The following is a 9,707-nucleotide window of genomic DNA, read 5'->3' as shown; positions in this document are numbered from 1 at the left end:
GGGATATGTGGAAGCCACATGGGGGGACGAGACTTAGCCTACAAAATCCTCTGCCAGGGACTATACTGGCCACGAATGCAAGAGGAGGCCATCCAATATGCCAAGAAGTGCGAACAATGTCAGTTGTTCGCCCCAGTACCCCATCTACCCGCCACCAAGCTGACATCAATCCTCAACCCCATACCTTTTGCCATGTGGGGACTAGACATCTTAGGCAACTTCACCGCAGCACCAGGAAACAGAAAGTACCTGGTCGTCGCGATCGACTACTTCACCAAGTGGGGTGAAGCTAAACCCTTGGCCAAGATAACAAAGACAGAGATGGAGAAGTTCGTCCGCGACGACGTCATCTACAGGTTCGGGGTGCCACGGATCCTCGTCTCAGACAATGGAAAACAATTCAACAACCCTAAATTCCAAGCATTCTGTCACAGCTACAACATCGACTATCGGCCTGTGTCGGTAGCATACCCACAGGCCAATGGTCAGGTGGAGGTCACCAACAGAACGCTACTGGAAGGAGTCAAGAAAAGGCTAGAAGGAGCCAAAGGCAAGTGGGTAGAAGAGCTACCAAGCGTCCTGTGGGCATACCGAACTATAGTACGGACGCCCACAGGAGAGAGCCCATTCCGCCTAGCATATGGCACTGAAACATTGGCGCCGGTAGAGGTCTGCGCCATGTCCCATAGGGTTCTGCACTTCAATGAACGCACTTATGTCGACGGACTGCGGGCGAACCTAGACTTTATAGATGAAGTCCGCGAAAGAGCACTACTAAGGAACGTCGCCTACCAGCAACGTACTGCCAGGTACTATAATGCAAGGGTCAAGGAAAGGCTATTCCACCAGGGAGATTTAGTACTACGGAGGGCAAGTGCATCACAGCCACAAAAGGCAGGGAAGCTGTCACCCAACTGGGAAGGACCCTACATAGTCTCCAAGCAGATATGCCCAGGGACCTACCGCTTGAAGACTCCAGGGGGCAAGAAGGTAGACCGTACCTGGAACTCACTATACTTGAAGAAGTACTATCAGCAGAAGTAACAACAACGGAGTTTGGCACCACCAACAGTAGCAGTAGATGGCATTACAGTTTCAAAGATGAATTGGAAAAAATTCGGGAATACTCGGCTTCTTCTACTACTCAACTGAGGCTTCGTGCCTAAGGTGATATGCCAACATCGAGGCTTCGTGCCTAAGGCGATATGCCAACACTGAGGCTTCGTGCCTAAGGCAATATGCCAACATCGAGGCTTCATGCCTAAGGCGATATGCCAACACTGAGGCTTCATGCCTAAGGCGATATGCCAACACTGAGGCTTCGTGCCTAAGGCGATATGCCAACATCGAGGCTTCGTGCCTAAGGCGATATGCCAACACTGAGGCTTCGTGCCTAAGGCAACATGCCAACATTGAGGCTTTATGCCTAAGGCGATATGCCAACACTGAGGCTTCGTGCCTAAGGCGATATGCCAACACTGAGGCTTCGTGCCTAAGGCGATATGCCAACATCGAGGCTTCGTGCCTAAGGCGATATGCCAACACTGAGGCTTCGTGCCTAAGGCAACATGCCAACATTGAGGCTTTATGCCTAAGGCGACATGCCAACATTGAGGCTTCATGCCTAAGGCGACATGCCAACACTGAGGCTTCAAGCCTAAGGCGACATGCCAACACTGAGGCTTCATGCCTAAGGCGCCATGCCACCATTGAGGCTCTACGCCTAAGGCGTTAACTATCAAGGGTCAGAGAGCATCAACGCCCAAATAATCACCAAGAGTCAAGTACATACAAAAGCAAGCATCACAATCCAAAAGTTATCATCAAAAAAGTCAACATCCAGAAAGAACATCTATAAAATCAGGGGGCATCTAGTGGAGGAGCAGCCTCTGATCCAGAAGGAGACATCATATCAGCCTCAGCCGGACAAGCAACACTCTCCTATGGTAAGACCGCACCCTCCTCTGTCACCACAACATCATCCTCAGGAGAGACACGAGCCACTATAGCGGTCTCGGTAGCAACGTAGAGTAACCTCGTGGAACCTTGAGAAGTCATAATCATGGGTCTTCTCCAGGATGCGAACCGCCAAGTCCGAAGAAGTCAAGACGCTAGGAATGAAAGCCAACTTACTCCTAAGGTCACCAACAGAAATAGAAGCCCTGGAGGCCCTACGACCCCTACTAGGGGTGGAATCTCCGAAACCTCCTCCTCCCCTTCACTACCAACAGGGGAAGGCAAAGAAGAAAAAATATCCGCGGGAAGAAGACTCCTCAAGGGATCCAACCACGACCGCAATGATCGGTCAGTCATTAGGTGATGACATGGATAAAATAATGAAGCAGACTAGCTACTTGCTCAGAGCAACGATCTCCCAGACAAGAAGCCAGCAAGAAAAATGAAATGAAGACCACCTGCAAAGTATAAACAGCAGATCCATCACATACAAGAGGAGGAATAGGGAAGAAGAACGAGGGTCCATCACGTCCACGCCGCGGCCACCATAGGCGCGGCATCACCGGCAAGGAGTGGACCACACCCAGGGCCGCCGGGCGGCCTCAGCCGCGGGCGCGGCCACACCGCGGGGCGCGGCCTCACCGCGGGGCGCGGCCCCAACCGCGGGCGCGGCCTCACCGCGGGCGCGGCCCCAGCAGCGGGCGCGGCCCCAGCCGCGGGCGCGGCCTCACAGCGGGCGCAGCCCCAGCCGCGGGCGCGGCCTCACGGGCGCGGCCTCACCGCGGGTACGGCCTCACCGCGGGGCGGCCTCACCACGGGCGCGGACTCACCACGGGCGCGGCCCCAGCCGCGGGCGCGGCCTCACCGGGCCCGCACCAGCAGGCGCGGCCTCACCGCGGCCACACCCCACAAGCGAGGCCTCGAGGAGACACCCCACACAAAAAAAAAAAAGAAAAAAAGAAAAAGGAGGGCTAGAATCGATGTACCTCGTAAAAAAAGGTGATCGCGCTGGAAGGACAAGCACACGGCGATGACGTAGCCACACCACTAGGCACAACCAAGGAATAGAGGTCACAAGAGGCAAGGCACTCAAGCCAAGCACCACTCAAGCTTTCCAAGCAAACCAAGGCACCAAGAGAACACAACCCAAGCACAAGGACCCCAAAATCAAGCAAAGTGGATACTAGTGGAGGTGACCCAAAAACAAACACATGGTGGGCACCAAAAAGAGGACAAAAGACAAAAAGGGAGAATTAAAGGAGAGCAAAAGGGAAGACAAAAAGTAAGAAAGAGAAATGAGAAGTGAAAGAAGAAGGGAGAGGAAGGAACATATACCCACAAAAAACAAAAGGAAGGAACATATACCGGAACATATACACACAAAAAACAAAAAGAAAAAGTGTAGGAGGTAAGGTTTGAACCCCCAACCTCTCCTACCTCATTAGTGGATTTACGGGCAAACCCCACAGGAAAGTTTATTCAGGCGGACCCCTCACTATGCAAAGACATCTACTCTCTTGGACATCCTATCCCAAGAGAGTGGGGGGCAAATGATACATCCAATATTCACAGGGCCAATCAACGACCGCCACCGTCATAGACGACCCGCCCCATAGCCAAGGGGGAACGAACCGAGTCCCAAGCACCATTCGGGCGGCCACTACTCGGCGCGGCCACACATCCGGGCGCGGCTCACCCAGCGCGCCTCCTTGTGACCCAGGCGCGGCCTCCTCACGGCCTCACCTAGGCGCGGCCTCCTCACCAGGGGCGCGGCCTCCTCACAGCCTCACCAGGCGCGGCCTCCTCACCAGGGCGCGGCCTCACCCAGGCGCAGCATCATGGGCACCTGAGGTGGGGGCCACCCATCTACGACCCCGATCGTATCGCTAAGACTCATGTCACTACCAGGACTCTAGACCCTTAGAGGTCACGTCATCCAGACGGATTCAAGCACCAAGGACGTTATCACCACACGCGGATATCTATCCACCAAGGATCATGATGCCACCAGGACACTCCCTCCCGCGGGGAGATGGCCAATCAGGATAGAGCCCCGTTACCCAGGGCCTCTATCCACCCAACGGCACAATCGTCAATCAAACGAGGACTCTCCACACCGCCATATGCTACTATAAAAGGCAAAGGTACACAACCCCATAAGGGACATCTAAACTCATACTGAATAATCACGATTCATCTGTTTGCGCCAGGAGATCTAACTTTGGCATCAGAGAGCCCTAGGCCGGGACCACACCGGTTCTCTCTGTTGACCCCTTTGGTCCACTTGCAGGTGACGGCACTCGCAGGACCGCTCGACGATTTCTTGACGCAACAAGGGGTATACAAGATAAGATACAGCTGATTACATGGGATAAGGATTACATCTACAGCTAATATACAGGATTGGATCAAGGGATGTGGTTGCTGAGATCGTGGAAATCAAATAATTTCCAATAGATTAGGTTTAACCAGGCTAAGTCACCAAGATTTCTGAAAGGTGAGTCAAGTCAGAAAACTTGATGTTCTAACTATGGTTTCAAGGAAAGACTTATATTGTTAAATTGAAGTGGAGGAATAAAAATTCCATTATATGAGTGTTTTGGTTAATTAGATGTTTTGAATGTCATCGGCTAATGTACCATTTGATTCCTTTTCTTCGTCTTTGAGCATGATATGCACGTATTAACCTTGGATTAATGGGCACTTTAGAGGATACTCCGTCTATCTAAAATTTGGTTTGGTGATAAGAATCTATAAAAATCCCGCAATGCTTATTCATATAAATTATTTAAGGGTTTTCTTTCTCGTTACTATGCCTATTAAAGTATAACGTTTCACTATTTGTCATATGGCAGTATATGGGTTAGTCCACGTGATATTGTGATAGAGGACCAAGTAATTAGCATGTCATTGGTACAATTTCAACTTAAAATGAGTAGATTAAGTAGCTAAAATTACAAAAGATGTCAATGTGTATTTTATATTCATCTCATTTGATGGTATTTTGGTAATTTTACTAAAACTTTGAATCATAGTTTGAGCAACATTCATTGTTTACTTTGGACTAAAATTTGGCCTTTGAGATGTATGTAGGGTCCTCCATCACAATATCACATGGACTAACTCATATATTACCAAGTCGCAAATATTGAAGCAATATACTTCAGTAGGCAATGCCTAGAAGGATCCATTATTTAATTATTAGAAAAACTAAATCAATTCTCTAGGAGTTGCATCGGGGTTGGTTTAGCGATAAAATACTCTAAGAAAAGCGACCCAAAAAAACGAGGGAACATTGCCAAACAAATCTTAAGATTCTAAATACCCAAACGGAACCTTGATTTCGTAACCCATAATTTCCATGGATATATAAAGGATAAAAGTTCTATGTGAGGGACTATACCGCCCATACCAAGACACAATGGGGAGGAACGAAATGACCATCCTACCCCTATGAAAGATAGAAATCTCACCCCCATGATGCTTTTGTGTCCTCTCATTGGCCCTCACGTGCACGCAAGAGCCACACTTCCCCACAGAGAATGCTCCCCATATTTAAATATTGGAACTAGTTTTTTGTTCATGAGTGTGGCCTATACCAAAGTTACATGTCTCTCTCTTCTCCCCAAAAATAAAGGCTATAAAATCTTTTCACATAAGAAAAAAAAAAGATAAACACATGAGAGTGCTGACCACGTTTTTTCTCTCTGACAGAGTTTTTTTTTGTTTTATTTTGTTTTTTTTTTTTTTTGTGTGTGGTGTAAGAGAAGAGAAGTAAGAGTTATTTCAAACTATCATATTAGACAAGTAAAAGCATAGGAAATTTAATAGAAAGACAAGTTGGAGACAAGAGAAATTTAGCCTTGCCGACATCACTATCAAATCACAAGATAAACCTCTTGAGATTTTCATCACGTGTAATAAATGGGTTTTAAGAGGATGGAAAATGAGAAGCAACATTTTTGCTCATTGATAGTGAGTGGCCCATGCCCCCACTGTAACAACTGACAAGTAGTCTTCCTCTCACCTCACAACCTTCATTTTCAAAGTTCCCATTTGTTAAAAGAAAGAAAAAACTTAAAGAAACCATCACTTTCACTGTCAAAACTGTCAATTAATTAAAACAATGGAAATTTTTTGAAAAAATGTTGGATTAAACGTACAAGAACTTCATAGTCCCTTCCTTCCCTCGTCTATTTCTACCTATCTTTTCCCCCTAGTGGTTTCGATTCGTACCCTTTCCATCTTGTACCTTAGTGTTACTCTGTATTGATGTGTATGGGTGTTTGTTTGGCTATTAATGGGAGTAGTACGTCACGTCTTGATGGTGCTCTCATTATCATCCACATGTGGTGTTTGGCACCATTTTGGTTGACGAATATGACCTTTATCATCTCTAGGGTGACTGGGTCTAGGGTGCTATATATATGGCCTAACCCACTCCCTCCAATCAATTTGTAATCAATCTTCTTCTTTCTTCCTTTTTGTCGACGATCCAACATCTCAAAGTGGTTTTAAGTTTTTTCCACTCATTAGGTTGACTACAAAAAATAAGTTTTAAAATTTAATTAGGTGTCTTTCTAGGTTTCATAATGCATAGTGACACATAATTGTCTGCCACATGACCCATTCATTTATTCATCATGGTTTTATTTCTTATCACTATGTCTAGTGAAGTACAATACTTCATTATTAACTACATGGTAGTTCATGAATTAGTCCATGCGATAGAGAATCGGAAAAGCATCTCATTGGTAGAATTTCAGATTAAAACGAGTAGTAGAAGTAGTTAAAATTACAAAAGATGTCATTTTGTATTTTATATTCATCTTCATTTAATGATATTTTGATAATTTTACTAAAACTTTAAATCAGAGTTTGAGCAACGTACTTCCCTTGCTTGCTTGGGACTAAAATTTTGTCATTATGATGTATGTGTGGTCCTCTATCACATGGACTAACCCATGTACTATCATATGGTAAATAGTGAAGCCTAGAAGAACCCTTTTATATACTGCTAAAGGTAAAGTATAGTTTGCACGGAATCCTCCTGAGCATCACTATACATGGTGAAGTGTAGTCTTTTTTGTTTTTCCTCAAAGGTAAAGTCCTTATCATGTAACCCACTTGTATTGAACAATTTTGAATGTATCTTTAATGATCTAAAAAAATTGTTCAAAAAATAAATTTTTTTGATCATTTTTTTCTTTGGTTTATTTTAAATTTTGATAACGATACATTGAATTTAAACTATGCAAATATAATTTCAAAAGAAAAACTCAAACTTAACACATAAATAGTCACCTGACGAAATAGTACGCAGTTCTACAATAAAATAAAATAAAAAAAGAGAAAATTAAACACAACCTAATCTAAACGGCAAGAACATCATCACGTTTGAAAACTTAGTTTTGTACGTCTCTCTTTTTTCTTTATTTTGCTTTGAGCTCAGTGGGATTAATCAACATTTTGTAGTGTTGATCCATGTCTGGAGATTGAGACAAAGAGAGAACCAGCCCTGTAAGTCCATGACCAAAACAAAATAAACACTGAAATAGACATCTTATGTTGGCGTATTTGGACTAATAAGAAGCTCTCTGCTAATGTGTCAATATCAATTTGGGTTGAGTCACCACACGGCATCAAAGAAAGACTTTGTCATTAGATCACGTGTTGTAATCTAGAAGTATTATATTAGTTTCTGTGTTATTAATTAGATTAATGTACTTTTCTTTTATATTGAAGGCCGGTTAAGTGATTCAGTAAGAACTTGGACAGGCACCATTAGCTTTCTTTTTCTTTGAGATAAATAGAGAAAGATTATGTGTGAATTAGAATTTTCTAACACCCATGACTTTTGATACTTTCTTGGATAGAACGAAATACTTCTTACTTTTATTTTTTTTCATGTTAAAAACGTGGCTTAATTTGGATTTGCCTCTGTTTCTTCTTCCAAATAATTTATTCTGAAGCTCACATCTGATTAAAGGTTGACAAATACTTCAAACCAAGCAATGAAATGCATTAATTTCTGGTTCACAAATATCCCTTCCATATTCTCCTACCCACAGGGGAAAAAAATTTGAAATTCCTCTAACAAAGACAACAATATGTGGGCAGGTAAGCCCAACCCTTGTAAGAGAAGCCCAGCTTGACCCAGTAAAAGAATGTGAAAGTAGGGATAGGCCTGGACTTAAAAAGCAAGTCCAATTTATTCTCACATGATTAAAGTATGGGAGAAAGAACACTACCCGGCACCAGGCACGCTACCCTTGTGCCATGACAAAAGTGCATGCAAAAATGACCACCGCACGCCTAGTCATTTCTGGGGTTCCAGGGGAGGTGCGGCGGTCATTTCATAGGGCACAGGGCGGCGTGTGCTACAAGATTAGGTGGCATTCTCTTTCCCTTAAATTATGGAGAAATTTTCCATCATATTTATAACTTTTCAACCACGTTGTACTGATAATTTGCCAAGCTAACCCTTGAATAGAATTGAAAGCCTAAGATTGGCCACGGGTCAAATTTTGTATCTTATTTTAACCATATGTCCTACTATGTATTGATTTTTCAAAAATTTGTATGGAGTATTTTTTTTTTCTTGAACTTTAAAGTAAAACATGGAAATATGAGATTGATATGACATGTTAATTATATACATTGATAATATGAATAACATATCCACCAATGTGGTCCCTAACAAACCACCGTATAGCAACTAGCAACTAATTAGGGGTGTGATTGTGAGTTCAATGTACCAGCATGTTGGAAACTACTCTCTTAAATTATGTAATATTTAGTTGCAAAAGAAATCGGTTATAAGGACAACTTTTGGCCATGTATGTTAGGTTATCCATATCATCATTTAGTCAAGGTTAGGTTTTTTGCCAATCTGCTATATCCACTATCAATAGATCACTTGACAAATTGTTGAATATTCAATTAGGGAAAGATGCCTCTAAAATCTCCACATGTATGCTGGCCAATGAGAGAGCGCACACCCAAGCATCATCTTGGACGGGATTTCTACCTTTTCCATGGGGTAGTGCTGTATTTTCGCGCACTAAACTGTCGTAGGAGCCACGCGACCAGGTAGTGTTCTTTCCCCATTCAATTTTATTTGAAGAATGGGACTATTGAAAAAACTGTCAATATAATAATTTACAAATTGTTGAAAATTCAGTTCTAATTAAAGAATGGGGTTGAAAAAGACTAAAACCCAAGAAATTTTTCACCTTTTAGAATTAAGATATGTATATACGGAAAAGCTTTGTATAGATTCTTTTATATCCTTCTCCCATAATAAACAATATGGATTTGTATACAAAGTTTCTCTTCTAAACCCCCCCCCCCCTCGTCCACCGAAGAGAAAAATCAAAATTTTGTTAAAGCCCCATCAATTAAGCATCTTGGCCATGTCTTCCCTCCCTCCCCCTCCCCCCTACAAAAAAACCAAAAAAAAAGAGAAGAATCAAAATTTTCTTAAATCCCTATCAATTAAGCATCTTGGCCATGTCCATTCAAGCAGTATTGAATAATAGAATTACGGTATTAGATGCTTAGTTTGATCCAGTTTTACTGTCATTTGATTGTTTTCAGGTAAACATTGCCGCCCGTAATGTGACTAAATGACCTTGGCTTGACGAACCCTCTATTCAAAGGATGTGCTAACTGCTAATTCTTTTTTTCCACCACCGATTGTGTCAAAAATTTGCTTCAACGACGGCTACTTTTAAGTACTTTGGAATTGC

Source organism: Telopea speciosissima, chromosome 1 (genome assembly GCF_018873765.1).
Source record: "Telopea speciosissima isolate NSW1024214 ecotype Mountain lineage chromosome 1, Tspe_v1, whole genome shotgun sequence".
Lineage (NCBI taxonomy): Eukaryota > Viridiplantae > Streptophyta > Magnoliopsida > Proteales > Proteaceae > Telopea > Telopea speciosissima.
Note: the sequence above shows the minus strand (reverse complement) of the source record.